The sequence below is a fragment of the Triticum aestivum genome, chromosome 2A, assembly GCF_018294505.1.
Source record: "Triticum aestivum cultivar Chinese Spring chromosome 2A, IWGSC CS RefSeq v2.1, whole genome shotgun sequence".
In the NCBI taxonomy this organism is placed as follows: domain Eukaryota; kingdom Viridiplantae; phylum Streptophyta; class Magnoliopsida; order Poales; family Poaceae; genus Triticum; species Triticum aestivum.
The window spans coordinates 532,866,373-532,889,922 of NC_057797.1; positions in this window are offsets into that span (position 1 = coordinate 532,866,373).

Sequence of the window (23,550 nt, forward strand, 5' to 3'; positions counted from 1 at the left end):
AATATCCCATTGTCACCACAGATAAGCACATGCAAGACATACATCAAGTGTTCTCAAATCCTTAAAGACTCAATCCAATATGATAACTTCAAAGGGAAAACACAATCCATCACTAGAGAGTAGAGGGGGACAAACATCATAAGATCCAACTATAATAGCAAAGCTCGCGATACATCAAGATCGTGCCAAATCAAGAACACGAGAGAGAGAGATCAAACACATAGCTACTGGTACATACCCTCAGCCCCGAGGGTGAACTACTCCCCCTCGTCATGAAGAGCGCTGAGATGATGAAGATGGCCACCAGAGAGGGATTCCCCCCTCCGACAGGGTGCCATAATGGGCCTAGATTGGTTTTCGGTGGCTAGGGAGGCTTAAGGTGGCGGAACTCCTGATCTAGGTTTCTTTCTAGAAGTTTGGGTATATATAAGAGGTGTTGGAGTCGGGAACAAGTCAGGGGGGTCCCCGAGGCGGCCACGAGGTAGGGGGGCACGCCCCCACCCTCGTGGGTGCCTCGGGACTCTTCCGGCCCATCTCCGATACTCAGTGGGCTTCTTTTGGTCCAAAAATAATCTTCGTGAAATTTCAGGTCAATTGGACTCCGTTTGGTTTTCCTTTTCTACGATACTCAAAAACAAGGAAAAAATAGAAATTGGCACTAGGCTCTAGGTTAATAGGTTAGCCCCAAAAATCATATAAAATAGCATATAAATGCATATAAAACATCCAAGGTTCATAATATAATAGCATGTACCAATCAAAAATTATAGATACATTGGAGACATATCAGCGGGCGGGGCGAGCTGCAGGGGAACATGTGCGTGGGCGGCCGCGGCTTGCAGTGAGGAACAACAAGAGGAGCTCAAGGCAGTGGCGGCAGCAGGCGCGAGGCCACAGACAACAAAAAGGTGTACGGCAGTGAGACTACCGGCGACGATGGTCGCTATGCAGAAGCTTGGGCTCGAGCACAAAAGGATGCAGAGGTGCATGCGAGGCTCACAATGAGGTCAACGTGAGCTCAGGGAAGCCGATGCGGGCTGAAGCAGTGTAGATCGATGGCGGCGTTCGCCAGAACCCAAGGTGGATAACGTAGTCGATCTGGTCAACGTAGAACTCCCTGGCTCTGACTGCTTGGTGCGAAATATGAGGTCATGGAAGACGCGGCCCTTGGACAACCCCAGGAGCTAGGGGAATGTTGGTGGCCATGGTGGAACCGACGGGGCGACGACGACGAAGGCGCTCCGATAGGTGGGGAGCGGTCGATGGATGCGAGAAGAGGGGCGAGCGAGGGAGGAGAAGATCTCGGGGCGTTGGCCGAGGGGTCACGGTGGCAGCCTTATCCTCCCGCGATGCTGTAGTGTGTGGTGTCGAGCGCTTGCGGCCATGGTGCCTCCGCATCCTCCTGTAGAGAGAGGACGAAAAGGCTGGGGTGCGTGGGCTAGGCTGCACTGTAGTTTAATTAGGCCTAGTAGCATAGTAGGCTTTAGGTCTTTTTTCTTTTACTTTTTATTGCTCCTGTGTTGCAGTTCATTTCTGTACCAAATGAATTTTTTTGAATGTTATACATGCCACAAAAATGTTTGGCAATGTTATGGACCGCCACAAAAAGTTTGCGGGCTATTAGAATTGGTTTGCATTTTGTTTTAAACAAAAATGACTTAAAGGGGGCTGTGTTGGTACATGTTTCATATCTAGGGGATTTTTTTTATATTTTGAAAAATGTTAACTCCTACATGATAATTAGCTAGTGAATATTTGCAACTCAGCGAAAATTTTTGTTTTACCGCTTGAAGAAATAATAATTTTACTTTATTTTAAATTGGAATTTGAATTCGATTTGGATCAAAGTGAGATTTTAGGAATTTAATTGAGATGACATGGCACCATTAGTGTGTGGTTACTATAGCTTAACTACCAGGGTATTACAAATCTCCTCCACTACAAGAAATCTCATCCCGAAATTTAAGAGGTTGTGTAGGGGGGAAAGTTCTGGTTACAAAATTCTAACGAGTCTTCTCAGTCTTGGTTGCTCTTCCCAAAGTAGTTGATCCCTTACGTTGATGTCTTTAGTCCTCTGCTTCAGGTCATCATGATGAAGTCGTCATCCTTTCTTCGGGATCTCCATCGTACTTACAAATAGGAAAGGGGCAACTTGACAACGACAGAATGCTACAAGGGGTAATCATCGGGGGTTATCCCACAAATGAATACATGAGTATCTCTCGAGTTGAACAAATAAAACACGTCGGGAGCAAAGTAATATGGTACAATAAGTAGTTTCAAACGTATAGACAATCATTCGATGTGTGAAACAAGGTGTGAAAGGGGTCCAGAGCAACGAGAATAAGTAGTGCGTCTGATACCGAAAGATAATATCTGATTGAAGGTAGCTCGCAGAATTACATACGAGGTAAGGTCCAAAGGATAAACTTTGGAAACATGGATGTACAGGAGAGTCAGGTTTTGATCCTGTGGAACTGTGGGTTATGGGCTCACCACGTGGGATAAAAGTAGGAAGGGCACTCACATCTTGCGCGGTCATGAAAGCAAGGCCTTCCAGAGGATAGCCTTTCAGTTAAGTCGACAACATCATCGTTACCAAGGGCGGGGGACGAAGAGAACCATTTTCCTGCTCGTTGAATGAGGCAGACCTGTAGGCAAAGTTCTCGTCCATCGATGGTTACTCGAATGTCATCAACAATAGTAACAGGGTCTTACTGACTAGGTTGTACACCAAGGTGTTAACATAAGCAGGAGAATATTACTGCTTAGATCATATAGACCAGAAGAAAGGTTAAACAAAGCAATGGAAAGGAAAACATGATTATCAGATTAAACACAACAATGGAAAGGACAATGTGTTAAAACACATATTTCAGGGGTATATCCTTCCCAAGGACAACCAGAGCATGATATCCATGACATGATATAATGTAGAAAACCCTTTAGGTAAGGGGAGAGAAATTTCATGACATTACTCATACAACGGTGTTTGGATAATTGAGCAAGAAACATTTAGCATTGGGCTTCAAATGTTCTTGTTGAAAATCGAAGTACCAAAGACATGCTTCGAGATAGCACTGACATGGTCATTGGGTAAAGGTCAGACTTTGAATACACAAAGGATCCATCAGGAACAACTTATAAAATATGTCTTACAATTTCCCCATGGAAGAATGGTTAATCTTGCTAAAAAGGAAGCTATAACAATAGGTCCTCTAGCCAGGTGTGCTAGGCATGAGATCACCTTACCGGGTCATATAAAGACCAATGTTATAACTCTTGGAAATATGTTCCAACCATCATATCAGACCGAGAATCTGATCCGATTGGTGTCAGGATACCTCAGAGTCAGGATGTCTGAGAAGAAAATGTGCAACACAAATTGACGAGATGACAATGTAAGATTATCAGGAAATGAACTATGGATGCCGAGTTCCGAAACAAGAGGTCATCATTAAACCAAGGAGATGATAATGAGGTGGTTGATTGACTCAGCGACAATTCATCGAGATTTCTAAAAAGATGGATTCCCAAAATTATGTGAACAAGGAGATAACATTTGTCAGATCAATTGATATAGTGATGTATGCTCATGGAAAACATACACAATTAAACATTGGTTCAAAGGTGCATGCAAAATATGGGCCAAGTAGCACGATCAATGTTAGAATGGTGATTCAATAACCAAAATACTTAGAATGAAACTATCGACCATTCACTTCAAAGCAATAGGGTTGCTAGAAGTTTTGAATTCCCGCATCATAGCTCAATTGTCGGTATTTCGGTCAAAAACAACATAGGTACCAAGAAATGAACGGAGATGGCGAGAAGTATTACTATATCAAGAATTCTTAAGAGGTGTTGAAATTCTCACCTCATTCTTGACATAAAAGATGGTAATACTACAAAGTAGAACAGAATATGAGCTAGACAGTAAGGAACTCAAAGTACAACTCACAACAGGAACAAGTTTGTGTTGGGGGGGAGGCAAGAATGTTGTCGATGATAACACAAATCATCAAGGGCAAGGATGGTATTCGTCATCATGAATCCAATCGATATCCTGGAAGATCTCAAAATGCTGATGATGATCACGACACATTTGTAGAGAGATTTCATGAAGAGGTAATTGATCAACTATGACATCAAGTCAAAGGAATGATGAAGCGAAAGGTTATTGAAACCAAGGGTATGACACAAACTAGAAATCAAGCTTGCTGTTCAAGGAGAAATGGTATGACGAGGAATATCCACGTAAGGTTAACTCATTGTCAAAGACTATGCTCCGGGGAGAAGGACCAGGTAGCATAGTTAAAATTTAGCACAATAATGATATAGCCAATCAGGCTAGGAATGACGTGATGGAGTATTAAAACTTCTCAACAACAAAGTACTAGGAGTACCAAATCACAGAGTTGATTTGATTCACTAATTTGTGTTCTCGGTTGACGACAACCTAGAACCTATGGAATGACTATGACGGGAGAGGCATTACTTAATAAGGAAGGCATAAGATGTAGTGCCATGGGTTGACATCGTCGAGATACCAGGGGGTAATACTCGAAGGTAGATCAAAATAAAGGTTGGACATGTGTATTGATCCACAGAAGACAATTGCTTAAACTTGCCTGAGAAATGGGATCAAAGAAGAATATATGGTCGGAACCACGATTGCAAAGGATCAATTCACCAATACCAATGATATTATATCAAGGAAATAGTTATTATTACAAGAAGCTTCCATGATAGGATCTACATCGTGTCCATGGGCATGAACACAGAGGTTCAAGGTTGACTCCCACATCCTCAATGTATAACCTTCCATTCACCTCTCGTATTTTGAAAATGACATAGTTGTTAAAAGTTTTACCTGATGCACCAGATAAGTATGACCCGTGAAATCTTTCGGGTCCGCATAGATTAGGGAAGGTGTTGGTTCAACCCATAAGGGCATCTTAGGAACATATACCACAAACTTCAGAGTAAATAATACAAGCTCGAAAGTAGAGTATGGTTATCAAAGCAGAGGATACAAATTACCAAAGGTATTATATACCCATGGAAAGGCTCACAAGGTTATTGAACATGAAGGACACTGTCGGATAATAATCCAACAAGGGGTCTTGTGGGCTACAACAGAGCTGATGCAAGTATCGATATTCTATCAGAGGAAGAAGGAACGAAAGGACATCAGATTATAGAAACACCTGACTAATCCAAAGCTCAAATGTAAAGGAATTATCATTTCCAAATCAAGGGATCAGAAGCAAGGGCTCTAATTAAGGATGGGTAAGATGAGTAGGCTTAGGGGAATAATCGATGGCAATTTGATTGGTTAAGATCCAGCTCATGTTTAAAATGTCATTTGAGCCGGAAGGATGAATTCTAGGATCTGATTGAGGATGGCAAGCATTCGCAAAATATTGAATCAAGGGACTCAAAGTGGCAGTGACAAAGGATGTCAACGGAGATTGCTAGAAATAAGGAATTAACGATAGTGCCGAACGGCAAGGAATTCAGGAGCAAAAGGCTACCGAGGATTTTCAAAAAACTGAATAGTATTTTGAAGACTTTTATGAAATACATGAATCAACTAGGGATGACAGGATACTCGATAAGTGCAATTAATTATCCATAGGGGTAACCAGGTGGCAAAGAACTGCAAGGTAGTAGGCTCAAAGTATTCTCGGAACAATAGAGAGAATTTCAGGGTATATTGTAATAGCAAGACCAACTGAGAATAAAAGTAAGAACGACAGGTGTATGTATTTATCCATAGGGATATTTCGGTGGTAGGGAATTGCAAAACTGGTGGGCACAAAGTTTCGAGTGAACATCGGAGAGTATCTTTGTAGTCTTCTTGTGCAGCAGGCGATCATCTGTAGTAATGGGCCCTCCGGGTGGATGTGATCACGAGATTCTAATGTTAGAGTTAGTAAAACCATTTTAACCCAAATAGAAGAGAGATCAGAGTCCCAGAGTATAGACGAGGAATAAAAGATCCTAATATAACCCGATGGCGACATGGGCCCGTAAGCCACACAACCATGTTAGTAATAGTTTTGTAATTACTAGACTCAACTTCGACCAAGGAGTTTGGAAGGGGGATTCCTACAGGCAGTCGGCTCTGATACCAACTTGTGACGCCCCCGATTCAAACGTGCACTAATCATACACGCATATGTGTACGATCAAGATCAAGGACTCACGGGAAGATATCACAACACAACTCTAAACACAAATAAAATAATACAAGCTTTATATTACAATCCAGGGGCCTCGAAGCCTCGAATACAAATGCTCAAAGACACAAGAGTCAGCGGAAGCAATAATATCTGAGTACAGACATAAGTTAAACAAGTTTGCCTTAAGAAGGCTAGAACAAAAGTAGCAACGACTGAAAAGGCGAGGCCTCCTGCCTGGGACCTCCTAAGTACTCCTCAAAGCCGAACCCCATGTGGAATCATCCTCGGGATCCTCTGGCTCCTAGACTCCATCATATGATCGCAATAACCGGGAAAAGGAAAAAAAGAGTAGCGAAGGAACCATAAGCACTCATCCAAAGTACTCGCAAGTAAGGATCTACACTACATATGCATTGGTATCAATGAAAAGGGTAGTATCTGTGGACTGAACTACAGAATGCCAGAATAAGAGGGGGAAAGCTAGTCCTTTCAAAGACTACGCTTTTGGCAGCCTCCATCTTGAAGCAGTAGAAGAGAGTAGATGGTAAGTTCACCAAGTACCATCATATAGCATAAACCTACCCGACGATCCTCTCCTCGCTGCCCTGTTAGAGAGCGATCACCGGGTTGTATCTGGCACTTGAAAGGGTGTGTTATATTAAGTAACCGGTTCTAGTTGTCATAAGGTCAAGGTACAACTCTGGGTCATCCTTTTACCGAGGGACACGGCTATTCGAATAGATAAACTTACCCGCAGGGGTGCACCCCAATTCCCAACACGCTCGATCCCCTTTGACCGGATACACTTTCCTGGGTCATGCCCGGCCTCGAAAGATCAACACGTCGCAGCCCCACCTAGGCACAAGAGAGAGGTCAGCACACCGGTCAAAATCCTATGCGTGCAGGGGTCTGGGCCCATCGCCCATTGCACACCTGCACGTTGCCTACGCGACCGGAAGTAGACCTATCCCCCTTAATACAAGCACAGGCTTACGGTCCAATCCAGCGCGCGCTGCTCAGTCGCTGATGTCAGGAAGGCTTCGACTGATACCACGACGTCGAGTGCCCATAACTGTTCCCACATAGTTGGTTAGTGCATATAGGCCAATGGCCAGACTCAGATCAAATACCAAGATCTCGTTAAGCGTGTTAATTGAAGTATCCGCGGACGACGACTAGGGCCAGGCCCACCTCTCACCTAGGTGGTCTCAACCTGCCCTGTCGCTCCGCCACAAAGATCCACCCAGAGGGCCATTGATGACCCACAAGTGTAGGGGATCTATCGTAGCCTTTTCGATAAGTAAGAGTGTCGAACTCAACAAGGAGCAGAAGGAAATGATAAGCAACTTTCAGTAAGGTATTCTCTGCAAGCACTGAAATTATCGGTAACAGATAGTTTTGTGATAAGGTAATTTGTAAAGAGTAGCAAGTAATAAAAGTAAATAAGGTGCAGAAAGATGGCCCAATCCTTTTGTAGCAAAGGACAAGCCTGGACAAACTCTTATATGAAGTAAAGTGCTCCCGAGGAGACATGGGAATTATCATCAAGCTACTTTTCATCACGTTCATATGATTCGTGTTCGGTACTTTGATAATTTGATATGTGGGTGGGCCGGTGCTCGGGTACTGTCCTTACTTGGAAAAGCATCCCACTTATGATTAACTCCTATTGCAAGCATCCGCAACTACAATAGAAGTATTAAGGTAAACCTAACCATAGCATGAAACATATGGATCCAAATCAGCCCCTTACGAAGCAATGCATAAACTAGGTTTAAGCTTCTGTCACTCTAGCAACCCATCATCTACTTATTACTTCCCAATGCCTCCCTCTAGGCCCAAATAATGGTGAAGTGTCATGTAGTCGACGTTCACATGACACCAGTAGAGGGATGACAACATACATCTCATCAAAATATCGAACGAATACCAAATTCACATGACTACTTATAGCAAGACTTCTCCCATGTCCTCAGGAACAAACGTAACTACTCACAAAGCATATTCATGTTCATAATCAGAGGGGTATTAATATGCGTAATGGATCTGAACATATGATCTTCCACCAATTAAACCAATTAGCATCAACTACAAGGAGTAATCAACACTACTAGCAACCCACAGGTACCAATCTGAGTTTTGGATACAAAGATTGGATACAAGAGATGAACTAGGGTGTGAGATGAGATGGTGTTGATGAAGATGTTGATGGAGATTGATCCCCTCCTGACGAGAGGATCATTGGTGATGATTTCCCCCTCCCGGAGGGAAGTTTTCCCGGCAGAACAGCTCTATCGGAGCCCTAGATTGGTTCCGCCAAGGTTCCGCCTCGTGGCGGCGGAGTTTCTTCCCCAAAGCTTGCTTATGATTTTTTTCTCGACGAAAGACTCCATATAGCCAAAGATGGGCATCGGAGGGCCACCAGGGGGCCCACAAGGCAGGGGGCGCGCCCAGTGGGGTAGGGCGCGCCCCCACCCTCGTGGCCAGGGTGTGGGCCCCCTCTGGAACTTTCTTCGCTCAGTATTTTTTATATATTCTGGAAATAACTTCCATGAAGTTTGAGGACTTTTGGAGGTGTGCAGAATAGGTCTATAATATTTGCTCCTTTTCCAGCCCAGAATCCCAGCTGCCGGCATTCTCCCTCTTCATTTAAACCTTGTAAAATAAGATAGAATAGGCATAAGTATTGTGACATAATGTGTAATAACGGCCCATAATGCAATAAATATCGATATAAAAGCATGATGCAAAATGGACGTATCAACTCCCCCAAGCTTAGACCTCGCTTGTCCTCAAGCGAAAGCCGATATTGAAAAATATGTCCACATGTTTGGAGATAGAGGTGTCGATAAAAATAAAATACGGACATGAGGGCATCATGATCATTCTTAAGACAACTTTATATATATATTGTCATATGATCTCTTATGCTAAAGTAACAATTCAGGCACAATTTCAAGTATGAATCATAAACTTCATTGAGAACCAACAAACTCTAATCTCAGTCACTGAGGCAATTGCAATTTATCATAACATAGGAAAGAGTCAATATAATAGCTTTTCAACAAGTCCACATACCCAACCATCTTTTAGTCTTTCATAATTGCTAACACTCACGCGATATTTATGGGTATGAAGTTTTAATCAGACACAGAGAAAGATAGGGGCTTATAGTTTTGCCTCCCAACATTTTACCTCGAAGGTAAAGTCAACAATAATAGTTCATGAAAACTCACATCCAATTAGCTATATATATATCAGGATCTTTCCAACACATTGTGCTTGCCAAAGGATAAAAGGTAAAAAGGAAAGGTAAATATCACCATGACTCTTTGCATGAAGTATAAGACAAGAATAAAAGATAGGCCCTTCGCAGAGGGAAGCAGAGGTTGTCATGCGCTTTTATGGTTGGATGCACAAAATCTTAATGCAAAAGAACGTCACTTTATATTGCCACTTGTGATATGGACCTTTATTATGTAGTCCGTCGCTTTCATTTCTTCCATATCACAAGATCGTATAAAGCTAATTTTCTCCACACTAATAAGTCATACATATTTAGAGAGCAATTTTTTATTGCATGCACCGATGACAACTTACTTGAAGGATCTTACTCAATCCATAGGTAGATATGATGGGCTCTCATGGCAAAACTGGGTTTAGGGATGTTTGGAAGCACAAGTAGTATCTCTACTTGGTGCAAAGAAATTGGCTAGCAAGAGAGGGAAAGGCAAGCTCAACATGTTGGACGATCCATGACAATATAATTTATCTCAGATGTAAGAAAACATAACCCATTATGTTGTCTTCCTTGTCCAACGTAAACTCTTTAGCATGTCATATTTTAATGAGTGCTCACAATTATAAAATATGTCCAAGATAGTATATTTATATGTGAACCTCTCTTTCTTTATTACTTCCTATTAATTGCAACGATGACCAAAACTATGTTTGTTAACTCTCAACAACTTTTATTCATCATACTCTTTATATGTGAGCTCATTACTCTCCATAAGATCCATATGATCTCTTTATTTCTTTTTATTTCTTCTCTTTTATTTTATTCCCTCAAGATCATAGTAAAATAATCAAGCCCTTGACTCAACACTAATCTTTATTATACATAGCTCACGGACTCGATTACGTAGAATGATCATAAAGCTAAACTCACAACTAGATAATACTAAAACTTTATTCTAGTAGATCAAGATATTATCAAAAGGATCGAACTAAGAAAAACAGTAAAGATAAAAGTGATGGTGATACGATACCGGGGCACTCCCCCAAGCTTGGCAGTTTCCAAGGGGTGTGCCCATACCTGATGCTCAGTTCTTCTTTGTTGGTGAAGAAGGTGTTGGTGATGATGGGTAGTCACACATCGAGCCTAAGAGATCTTCCAATTTGCGGATAATGCCCTTGAGTGCAATGATATGATCCTTCAACAAAATATTTTCACTTGTGAGATACTTGTTTTGAATATGAGCTAACTCAATCATCTTGAAAGCCTCAATCTCCGTTGGGGTAAAGAGATTGTGGTGAGGTGGAAGGATGTCTTCTTCTGCTACTGCCGGAACTTGATCCCCCATGGCCTTCTTGATCCCATCATCCTTGTTGATCTCTTCAGCTCTATATTCATTAGCCAAGCATCGTTGCCCTCATTGTTGGAGGAGGAGGGAGACCACATGATGCTTGGCCTTGACAACCCTGGCAAAAAACAGCTCGAAACAAGAACGGGAGATTTTTGCGTGATACGGTGGTCAAAACCTTTGGGAGATTATATAGTGAATGTGTACCAACCAAAAGAAGTATCGTGCAAGAAAACGGAGTCTGGAGAGCACACGAGGTGCCCATGAGGCAGGGGGCGCGCCCAGGGGGGTCGGGCGCGCCCTCCACCCTCGTGGAAGCCCCGTGTCCTTTACGGTCTCCTTCATATTTTCCTATTTTCTTAAATATTCCAAAACGGAGAAAAATTGCCATTAGAACTGTTTTGGAGTCGGTTTACTTACCGTACCATGTACCTATTCCTTTTCGGAGTCTGAAACATTCCGGAAGGTGTCCCTTATGTATTCCTCCGGGGTTACGGTTTCCATAATATTAGTTTCAACATTTATGGGATTACCTGAGATATAATGTTTGATTCTTTGACCGTTTACCACCTTCGGATTTGTGCCTTCGAAGTTGTTGATTTTTATGGCACCGAAACGGTAGACCTCCTCGATAATGTAAGGACCTTCCCATTTAAAGAGAAGTTTGCCTGCAAAAAATCTTAAACGAGAGTTGTATAGAAACACATAATTATCTACATTGAACTCACGTTTTTGTATCCTTTTATCATGCCATCTTTTAACTTTTTCTTTAAACAGCTTGGCACTTTCATAGGCCTGTGTTCTCCATTCATCAAGTGAGCTAATGTCAAATCGCCTATTCTCTCCGGCAAGCTTGAAGTCATAGTTGAGCTCTTTAATAGCCCAATATGCCTTATGTTCTAATTCAAGAGGTAAGTGACATGCTTTACCATAAACAATTTTATACGAAGACATACCCATAGGATTTTTATATGCAGTTCTATAAGCCCATAATGCATCATCAAGTTTCTTGGACCAATTCTTTCTAGATCTATTAACAGTCTTTTGCAAAATCAATTTAAGCTCTCTATTGCTAAGTTCTACTTGACCACTAGACTGTTGATGATATGGAGATGCAATTCTATGATTAGCATCATACTTAGCAAGCATTTTACAAAAAGCACCATGAATAAAATGTGAACCACCATCAGTCATTAAATATCTAGGGACTCCAAACCTAGGAAAAATAACTTCTTTAAGAATCTTAATAGAGGTGTTGTGATGAGCACTACTAGTTGGAATAGCTTCTACACACTTAGTAACATAATCAACAACAACTAAAATATGTGTGTATCCATTAGAGGAAGGAAAAGGTCCCATATAATCAAAGCCCCAAACATGAAATGGTTCAATAACGAGTGAATAATTCGTAGGCATTTCTTGACGTCTACTAATATTACCAATTCTTTGACATTCATCACAAGATAAGACAAACTTATGGGCATCCTTGAAGAGAGTAGGCCAATAAAAACTGGATTGCAATACCTTATGTGCAGTTCTATCTCCAGCATGGTGTCCTCCATAATCTTTAGAGTGACACTTGCATAGGATCTGTTCCTATTCATGCTCAGGTACACAATGTCTAATAACACCATCTACTCCTTCTTTATAAAGATGTGGGTCATCCCAGAAGTAATGTCTTAAATCATAGAAGAACATTTTCTTTTGTTGGTATGTGAAACTAGGTGGTATAAATTTAGCAACAATGTAATTAGCATAATCAGCATACCATGGAGCAGCACGAGAAGCATTTATGACAGCTAATTGTTCATCAGGAAAGCTATCATCAATAGGTAGTGGGTCATCAAGAACATTCTCTAACCTAGACAAGTTGTCTGCAACAGGGTTCTCAGCTCCCTTTCTATCAATAATATGCAAATCAAATTCTTTTAGCAGGAGAACCCATCTAATAAGTCTAGGTTTAGCATCTTTCTTTTCCATAAGATATTTAATAGCATCATGATTAGTGTGAATAGTTACTTTAGAATCAACAATATAAGGTCTGAACTTATCAAAAGCAAATACAACTGCTAAGAATTCCTTTTTAGTAGTAGCATAATTTCTCTGGGAATTGTCTAGAGTTTTACTAGCATATTGAATAACATTTAATTTCTTATCAACTCTTTGTCCTAGAACAACACCTACATCATAGTCACTAGCATCACACATGATTTCAAAGGGTAAATTCCAATCAGGTGGCTGAACAATAGGTGCAGAAATCAAGGCTTTCTTAAGTATTTCAAATGCTTCTACACAATCATCATCAAAGACAAAAGGAATATCTTTTTGTAATAGGTTAGTCAGAGGCCGGGAAATTTTTGAGAAGTCCTTAATGAACCTCCTATAAAAACCGGCATGACCAAGGAAACTTCTTATACCTTTGATGTCCTTGGGACACAACATCTTTTCAATAGCATCAACTTTAGCTTTGTCAACTTCAATACCTCTTTCAGAAATTTTATGCCCCAAGACACCACCTTCATTAACCATAAAGTGGCACTTCCTCCCAATTCAAGACAAGGTTAGTTTCTTCACATCTGTGCAAAACTCGATCAAGGTTGCTCAAGCAATCATCAAAAGAGGATCCATAAACAGAGAAATCATCCATGAAAACTTCACAAATCTTTTCACAAAAGTCACATAATATAGCCATCATGCATCTTTGAAAGGTAGCAGGTGCATTACATAAACCAAAAGGAATACATCTATAAGCAAAGGTACCGAAAGTAAAAGTAAAAGTAGTCTTTTCTTGATCATCAGCTGACACAGGTATTTGAGAGAAACCGGAGTAACCATCTAGAAAGCAAAAATGTGTATGTTTGGATAATGTTTCTAGCATTTGATCAATGAAAGGCAAAGGGTAATGATCTTTTTTAGTAGCCATATTTAATTTGCGGAAATCAATTACCATCCTATAACCTGTAATAATTCTTTGCGGAATCAATTCATCTTTATCATTAGGCACGACAGTAATACCTCCCTTCTTAGGGACACAATGGATAGGGCTTACCCACTGACTACCAGCAACGTGATAAATTATACCTGCTTCAAGGAGCTTTAATATTTCTTTTCTTACCACTTCTCTCATCTTAGGATTTAGCCGTCGTTGGTGATCAATAACTGGTTTGGCATCTTTCTCCAAATTTATTTTGTGTTGACATAGAGTGGGACTAATTCCCTTAAGATGATCAAGATTATATCCAATAGCAGCACGGTGATTCTTCAGAGTTTTCAATAATGTCTCTTCTTCTTGCTCTGAAAGGTTAGCACTAATAATAACAGGATATATCTTCTTTTCATCAAGATAAGCATATTTAAGAGTATCAGGCAATGGTTTAAGCTCAAACATGGGATCACCCTTGGGTGGAGGAGGATCCCCTAGAATTTCAACATCCAAGTTGTGTTTCAAAATAGGTCCCTGTTTAAAGAATACTTCATCTATTTCCCTTCTTTCATTCATGAACATATCATTTTCATGGTCTAGCAAATATTGTTCTAAAGGATCAGTAGGAGGCATGGCAATAGAAGTAAGACCAATAATTTCATCTTTACTAGGCAATTCTTTATCATGGGGTTGTCTATGGAACTTAGCAAAATTAAACTCATGAGACATATCCCCCAAACCAACAGAAACAATATCTTTATTGCAGTCTATCTTAGCATTAACAGTATTCAAGAAGGGTCTACCAAATATAATGGGACAAAAATCATCTTGTGGGGAACCAAGAACAAGAAAATCAACATGGTATTTAACTTTCCCACACAAGACTTCAACATCTCTAACAATCCCAACTGGTGAAATAGTATCTCTATTGGTAAGCTTAATTGTAACATCACTCTTCTATCTTAGCAGGTGCAATATCATGCATAATTTCTTTGTATAAGGAATGAGGTATTGCACTTGCACTAGCACCCATATCACATAAGCCATGATAACAATGATCTCCTATTTTAACAGAAATAACAGGCATGCCTACAACATGTCTATGTTTATTTTTAGCATCAGGTCTAGCAATTCTATTAGCTTCATTGCAGAAGTAAATAACATGCCCATCAATATTATCGGCCAAGACATCTTTAACCATAGTAGTTTTAGGTTCAACTTTAATTTGCTCAAGGGGTTTGGGTGTCTTAATATTACTTTTGTTAACCACAGTTGAAGCTTTAACATGATTCTTTATTCTAATAGGGAAAGGTGGTTTCTCAATATAAGCAGTAGGAACAACATGATCATCATAAGTGATAGTCTTTTCTTCAACTTTAATAGGTGAAACTGCTTTTACTTCAATGGGAGGATTATATTTAAACCACTTCTCCTTAGGGAGATCAACATGAGTAGCAAAGGATTCACAGAAAGAAGCTACTATATCAGCGTCAAGTCCATATTTAGTGCTAAATTCACGGAAATCATCGGTATCCATAAAAGATTTAACACAATCAAACTTAGGTGTTATACCTGACTCCTTACCTTCATCGAGGTCCCAAAATTCAGAGTTGCATTTAATTCTTTCCAATAAATCTCATTTGAATTCAATAGCCTTCATCATAAAAGATCCAGTACAAGAAGTATCGAGCATGGATCGATTACTGAGAGAAAGCCGAGCATACAATTTTTGAATAATCATTTTATTTGAGATCTCATGATTGGGGCATGAATATAACATTGACTTAAGCCTCCCCCAAGCTGGAGTGATGCTTTATCCTTTGCGAGGCCAAAAATTATATATATATAATTACGATCACGATGAACAAGATGCATAGGATAAAACTTCTGATGAAATTCCAATTTCAATCGCTTGTAGTCCCATGATCCCATATCATCGCATAGCCTATACCATGTCAATGCCTCACCCTTCAAAGATAAAGGGAATACCTTATTCTTGATAACATCATCGGTCATACCTGCAAGCTTAAATAATCCACAAACTTCATCCACATAGATTAAGTGTAAATCGTGATGCAATGTTCCATCTCCTGCAAAAGGATTAGCTAGCAGTTTCTCTATCATACCCGAAGGAATTTGAAAGTAAACATTTTCAGTAGGTTCAGTAGGTTGAGGAGCAACTCTTTGCTCTATTGGTCGGGGTGAAGATACCCCGAACAAGCCCCTCAAAGGATTATGTTCCACAGTAACAAGTGACAGTAAATTTCAGCACACTATATAAATCTTTCCTTACCAAATTCCACCAACCAAAGGCGCTTCACCCCCCGGCAATGACGCCAGAAAAGAGTCTTGATGACCCACAAGTGTAGGGGATCTATCGTAGCCTTTTCGATAAGTAAGAGTGTCTAACCCAACGAGGAGCAGAAGGAAATTATAAGCATTTTTCAGTAAGGTATTCTCTGCAAGCACTGAAATTATCGGTAACAGATAGTTTTGTGATAAGGTAATTTATAACGAGTAGCAAGTAATAAAAGTAAATAAGGTGCAGCAAGATGGCCCAATCCTTTTTGTAGCAAATGACAAGCCTGGACAAACTCTTATATGAAGGAAAGCACTCCCGATGACACATGGGAATTATCGTCAGGATAGTTTTCATCACGTTCATATGATTCGCGTTCGGTACTTTGATAATTTGATATGTGGGTGGACCGGTGCTTGTGTACTGTACTTACTTGGACAAGCATCCCACTTATGATTAACCCCTATTGCAAGCATCCACAACTACAACAGAAGTATTAAGGTAAACCTAACCATAACATGAAACATATGGATCCAAATTAGTCTCTTACGAAGCAACGCATAAACTAGGGTTTAAGCTTCTGTCACTCTAGCAACCCATCATCTACTTATTACTTCCCAATGCCTCCCTCTAGGCCCAAATAATGGTGAAGTGTCATGTAGTCGACGTTCACATGACACCACTAGAGGGATGACAACATAAATCTCATCAAAATATCGAACGGATACCAAATTCACATGACTACTTATAGCAAGACTTCTCCCATGTCCTCAGGAACAAACGTAACTACTCACAAAGCATATTCATGTTCATTATCAGAGGGGTATTAATATGCATAATGGATCCGAACATATGATCTTCCACCAAGTAAACCAACTAGCATCAACTACAAGGAGTAATCAACACTACTAGCAACCCACAGGTACCAATCTGAGGTTTGGATACAAAGATTGGATAGAAGAGATGAACTAGGGTTTGAGATGAGATGGTGCTGATGAAGATGTTGATGGAGATTGACCCCCTCCCGACGAGAGGATCGTTGGTGATGATTTCCCCCTCCCGGAGGGAAGTTTCCCCGGTAGAACAACTCTACCGGAGCCCTAGATTGGTTCTGCCAAGGTTCCGCCTTGTGGCGGCGGAGTTTCTTCCCCAAAGGTTGCTTATGATTTTTTTCTCGACGAAAGACCCCATATAGCCAAAGATGGGCATCGGAGGGCCACCAGGGGGCCCACGAGGCAGGGGGCGCGCCTAGGGGGTAGGGCGCGCCCCCACCCTCGTGGACAGGGTGTGGCCCCCTCTCAAACTTTCTTCACTCAATATTTTTTATATATTCTAGAAATAACTTCTGCGAAGTTTCAGGACTTTTCGAGTTGTGCATAATATGTCTCTAATATTTGCTCCTTTTCTAGCCCAGAATCCCAGCTGCTGGCATTCTCCCTCTTCAAGTAAACCTTGTAAAATAAGGGAGAATAGGCATAAGTATTGTGACATAATGTGTAATAACGACCCATAATGTAATAAATATCGATATAAAAGCATGATGCAAAATGGACGTATCAGTCGTCGGGACAAATGTCCTTTCAGCCCCCAATCCGTGAATCACTCGCGGGTACTCTACGAGCCGACCCGACTTTAGTCACCACATGTATCATATATTATGTATATAGGTATATACCTGTGATCACCTCCCGAGTGATCACGGCCCGATAGTATAGCATGGCAGACGGACAAGAATGTAGGGCCACTGATGATAATCTAGCATCCTATACTAAGCATTGAGGATTGCAGGTAAAGGTAACAATAGTAGTAGCAAAGATAGGCTATGCAGCAAAATAGGATTAACCGAAAGTAGTAACAAGCTACACTATACTAATGCAAGCAATAGAGAGAAGGAATAAGCGATATCGGGTTGATCAAAGGGAGGGCTTGCCGATATCGGGTTGATCAAAGGGAGGGCTTGCCTGGTTGCTCTGGCAAGGAGGGGTCGTCAACAACGTAGTCGGTCGGGGCAGCAGCGGCGTCGGTCTCGGTGTCTAACGAGAGAAGAGGGGGAAGAAACAATAAATATAATGCAAACATAAGCATGACGATGCATGACATGACATTGAGCGGTCCTAGGTGTGCCCTAACGTGGTAGTAGGTGATACCGGCGAAGGGGGGAAACATCCGGGAAAATATTCCCGGTGTTTCGCGTTTTCGGACTGATGAACTGGAGGGAAAAACTTGCATGTTTGCTCTGCTAGGGGCGCGTGGCGGACGAATGGGCTGCGTATTCGGATTCGTCTCGTCGTTCTGAGCAACTTTCATGTCCAAAGTATTTTCATCTGAGTTACAGATTAATTTCTATTAATTTTGAAAGTTTTGAATGATTTTCTAATTTGGCAGATTTAGTTTAATTCAAAAATATATTAATTCTAAACTGCTATAGGTACACAGAAATGTACCCAAGAGTTTGTACCAGTGGCTGACAGTGGGCCTGGGAGGATCTAGTCAGCGGTAGTTGATTGGTAACAGGGTCAATGGACCCACATGTAAGTGTCATAGGGGTAGATTATTGTCTAAATTAATTTAAACTAGGGGGCCACATGTCATTTGCTCTCCACACTAAACTAGTAATACTAAACTAGTGCTACTAAACTAGTCCTAATTGGTCCTAATTAGACCTAGTCTAATTAAGCAACACCGACCACCTGTAGTGGCCTAACCACGGCTGTGCACGAGCTCCATGGCCAGCTAGGAGTTGCAGGTGGCCGCAACGCAGCACAAGAGCAGCAGTCGTAGCTTAGAAGCATAGAGCAGCGGCAGCACAGCGGTGTGGGAGCAAGCAGAGCAACAACAACGACTAGAGAATCAGTAGCAGGGCAGCACACAACAGTAGCTAGGAGCGCTAGCAGCAGCTAGTGGCCAAGCAGCGACAAGAGCAATCGTGGCAGCACTCAGGGAGCAGCGGTTGTGAGCGCGCTCATTGGGGCTCGGCCTGTGCGAGCTAGGGCACAATGGGAGCAGCCACCATCCCGTTGGGCGGAGGCGGACGAGGTCGGGGCGGCAGAGTGGCGTGGTCGGCGAGCTGCCGTGGGCGTGGGCTCGGTGGGGCGAACGCACGCGCGGGCGGGGCGAGCTGCAGGGGAACGCGTGCGTGGGCGGCCGTGGCCTGCAGTGAGGAACGACAAGAGGAGCTCAAGGTAGCAACCATAGCAGGCGCGAGGCCACGGCCAGCAGAAAGGCGTGCGATAGCGAGACTACAGGCGACGATGGTCGGCATGCAGATGCTTGGGCTCGAGCACAAAAGGATGCAGAGGTCCAGGCGAGGCTCACAGTGAGGTCAACGTGAGCTCAGGGAAGCCGATGCGGGCTGAAGCAGTGCAGATCGATGGCGGTGTTCGCCGGAGCCCGAGGTGGATGACGTAGTCGATCTGGTCGACGTAGAACTCCCTGGCTCCGACTGCTTGGTGCGGAAAACGAGGTCATGGCAGACGCGACCCTTGGACAACCCGAGGAGGCATGGGAACGCTGGTGGCCATGGTGGAACCAACGGGACGATGGTGACGGAGGCGCTCCGGCAGGTGGGGAGCGGTTGATGGATGCGAGGAGAGGGGCGATCGAGGGAGGAGAAGATCTCGGGGCATTGCGCGAGGGGTCGCGGTAGCAGCCTTATCCTCCTGCGGTGCTGCAGTGCGCGGTGTCGAGCGCTTGTGACCATGGTACCTCGACCTCCTCATGTAGCGAGAGGATGAAAAGGCTGGGGTGCGTGGGCTGGGCTGCACTGTAGTTTAATTAGGCCTAGTAGCAGAGTAGGCTTTAGGTCTTTTTTCTTTTACTTTTTATTGCTCCTGTTTTGGAGTTCATTTCTATACCAAATGAATTTTGTTGAATGTGATACCTGCCAAAAAAAATGTTTGGCAATGTTATGGACCGCCACAAAAAGTTTGGGGGCTATTAGAATTTGTTTGCATTTTGTTTTAAACGGAAATGACTTAAAGGGGGCTGTGTTGGTACATGTTTCATATCTAGGGGCATTTTTATATTTTGAAAAATGTTAACTCCTACATGATAATTAGCTAGTGAATATTTGCAACTCAGCGAACATTTTTGTTTTACCGCTTGAAGAAATAATAATTTGACTTTATTTTTAATTTGAATTTGAATTCGGTTTGGATCAAAGTGAGATTTTAGAAACTTAATTGAGATGACATGCCACCATTAGTGTGTGGTTACTATAGCTTAACTACCAGGGTGTTACAGGAGGTAAGGAACTGCCATCTAGCTCTGCTTTAGATCCACCTTCTGTTATAAGTAAACTTGCAACACCACCACATGCTATTAATCCTGATATGTCGCAAGTTGTTGATGATGCTACTTCTGCTATGAATGATACTGCTGATGATGCTAGTACCTTGCTTGGTGATGATGTGCCACTAGGTGATTTTCTTGATGAACAAATTGCTAGAGTAAGACAACATTATATTGTGGAAGCTGATGATGAGCTTGAAACTTAAGATCTTGAAACACCTACTAGAACTAGCCCTCATAGATATGAATTGCCAAAGGTACCGGAAGGTTATGTTATGAATGAGGAGACAACTAGATATATTCTTGCTTGTAAGGATAGAGATGATCTAGAGAAATTATTATGCAAGTATAAAGAAAAATCCTTGAATGCTAGAATGCAATATGATCCTAAGTTTGCTACTTCACCTATCTTTATTGATGATAAGGATTATGAATTCTCTATCAACCCAGAGTTAATTACTTTGGTTGAATCTGATCCTTTCCATGGTTATGAAACTGAAACTGTTGTGGCACATCTTACTAAGTTGAATGACATAGCCACCCTTTTTTACTCATGATGACAAAACTCGCTATTACTATATTCTCAAATTATTTCTGTTATCATTAAAGGGTGATACTAAATCTTGGTACAATACTCTTTCTCCTAGTTGTGTGCATAGTCCCTAGGATATGATTTATTACTTCTATGAAAAATATTTCCTTGCTCATAAGAAACAAGCTGCCTTACAAGAAATATTTAACTTTGTGCAAATTGAAGAAGAGAGTCTCCCACAAGCTTGGGGGAGGATTTGCCAATTGCTTAATTCTTTGCCTGATCATCCTCTTAAGAAAAATGAAATACTTGATATCTTCTATAATGGACTAACTGATACTTCTATTGCTTCCCTAGATAGTTGTGCTGGTTGTGTTTTCAGGAAACGAACTATTGGGCAAGCTGAAGAATTATTGAAATGAAAAATTATGATGATTGGACTCTTCCTAAACCACCGCCTAAACCCACTCCGAAGAAGAGGGGTATTTTATATCTCAGTCCTGAAGATATGTAAGAGACAAAGAAATCTATGAAGGAAAAAGATATTAAAGCTGAAGATGTCAAAAATTTACCCCTTATTGAAGAAATACATGGGATTGATACACCACCACCACCTAAGGTGGTAGAGTTAAATTCTCTAATGAAATTCATTGGTAATGAAAATCCTCACAATATGGACCCTAGCCAATGTCTTTATGATTTTGAAAATTACATTAGAAAACAAGATCACTTCAATGCAAATGTTATGAAACAATGTAAATACAATTCTGATATGATTGCTCGCTTAAGTGACTTGTTATTTAGAATCTCAAATGTTGTTAGAGGTGTGGGAAAGCATGCTTCTATGGTTCAAACTCAATTAGAACAAGTTGCTAAATCTCAAAGAGAGTTGCTAGATGAAATGAATAATAATATCAATGACTTTGCTGCTAGAGTAGCAACTAGAGGAGGTAAAATGACTCAGGAACCACTTTATCCTAAGGGACACCCAAAAAGAATTGAACAAGACTCTCAAAGAGTTAACACTGATGCACATAGTCCTTCTAAAAATAAAAAGAAGAAGAAAAATGATAGGACTTTGCATGCCTCTAGTGAACCTGAGGTAGAAAAACATCCTGATAATGATAATGAAGTTCCTATCTCTGATGCTGAAACTCAACCTGGTAGTGAACACTCACTTTCTAATAATGAAAATTATAATGACGAGGTTCATGAAGACACTCAACCAAATTATAAAGAACCAGACAATGATGTTGAGATAGAACCAGTAGTTGATCTTGATAACCCACAACCTAAGAATAAAAGATATGATAAAAGAGACTTTGTTTCTAGAGAACACGATAAGGAAAGAGAACCATGGGTTCAAAAGCCTATGCCCTTTCCAGCCAAGTCAACTAAAAAGAAAGATGATGAAGAATTTGAACGCTTTGCTGAAATGCTTAAGCAAGTGTTTTTGCGTACTCGCTTGACTAATATCCTTAAAATGCCTCCTTATTCAAAATACATGAAAGACATCATCACCAATAAGAGAAAAATACTGGAAGCTGAAATCTCCACCATGCTTGCTAATTATACTTTGAAGGATGGAGTACCTAAAAAACTTGGAGATCCGGGAATACCAACTATACCTTGCTCCATCAAAAGAAATTATGTGAAAATTGCTTTATGTGATTTAGGAGCTGGTGTTAGTGTTATGCCTTTCTCTTTATATAAAAGACTTGATTTGAATAAACTCACACCTACTGAAATATCTTTACAAATGGCTGATAAATCAACTGCCATACCTATCGGTATTTGTGAGGATTTGCCCATTGTTGTTGCCAATGTTACTATTTTGAATGACTTTGTTATACTTGGGATGCCCGAGGATGACAACATGTCGATTATCCTTGGTAGACCCTTCTTGAATACTGCAGGGGCTGTTATTGATTGCAATAAAAGCAAGGACACTTTTCATATCAATGGTAATGAGCATACGGTGCACTTTCCGAAGAAACAATTCCAAGTGAATGGTATTAATGTTATTGAAAAATCTCAGACAATCACTACTGGAAGTTTTCAACTACCTCTACCTACTGTTAACAAGAAATATGAAGTGCTTATTGTTGGGGACATTCATATCCCCGTTGAGGTAACTTAGTGATTTATGAAAGTTCTTCGGTTTCATGCTAATCGAAAGTGGTTGTTAATACGAGTTGATCAACCTTATTAATGGTTCATTTTTGAGAGGTATGAAGATGATGAATTTAGTAAGCACTACCTTCTGTTTTCTGTTTTTAATAGTTAAATAAAATAACATGTCATGTTTTTTCTGTTTTCTGAATTTACTGTGGAATAAAAAATGACCCAAAAATAAAAGTTGTTAGAATGCCCTGAAAATTTAATACGATTTTTTTTCTGAATATTTAAGAATTTTTGGTGGAAATAACATCAGAGGGAGGTGCACCAGGTGGGCACAACCCACCCGGGCGCGCTAGGACCCCCAGGCGCGCCCTGGTGGGTTGTGATCCCCATGTTGGCCCTCTCACTTATCTCTTCATACTACTTCATCACCTACCTCCAGAAAAAAATCACCATTGCTCTCTCTCTCTCTCTCTCTCTCTCTCTCGTGTTCTTGCTCTCAAACCCGCGGGTTTTGATCTCTTTGCTCGAAGCTTCGTTTCCGAAATTGTTTCGGGGGATTGTTGCTTGGTATGTGACTTCTCCATTTGTCCAATTAGTTTTTGCTTTAG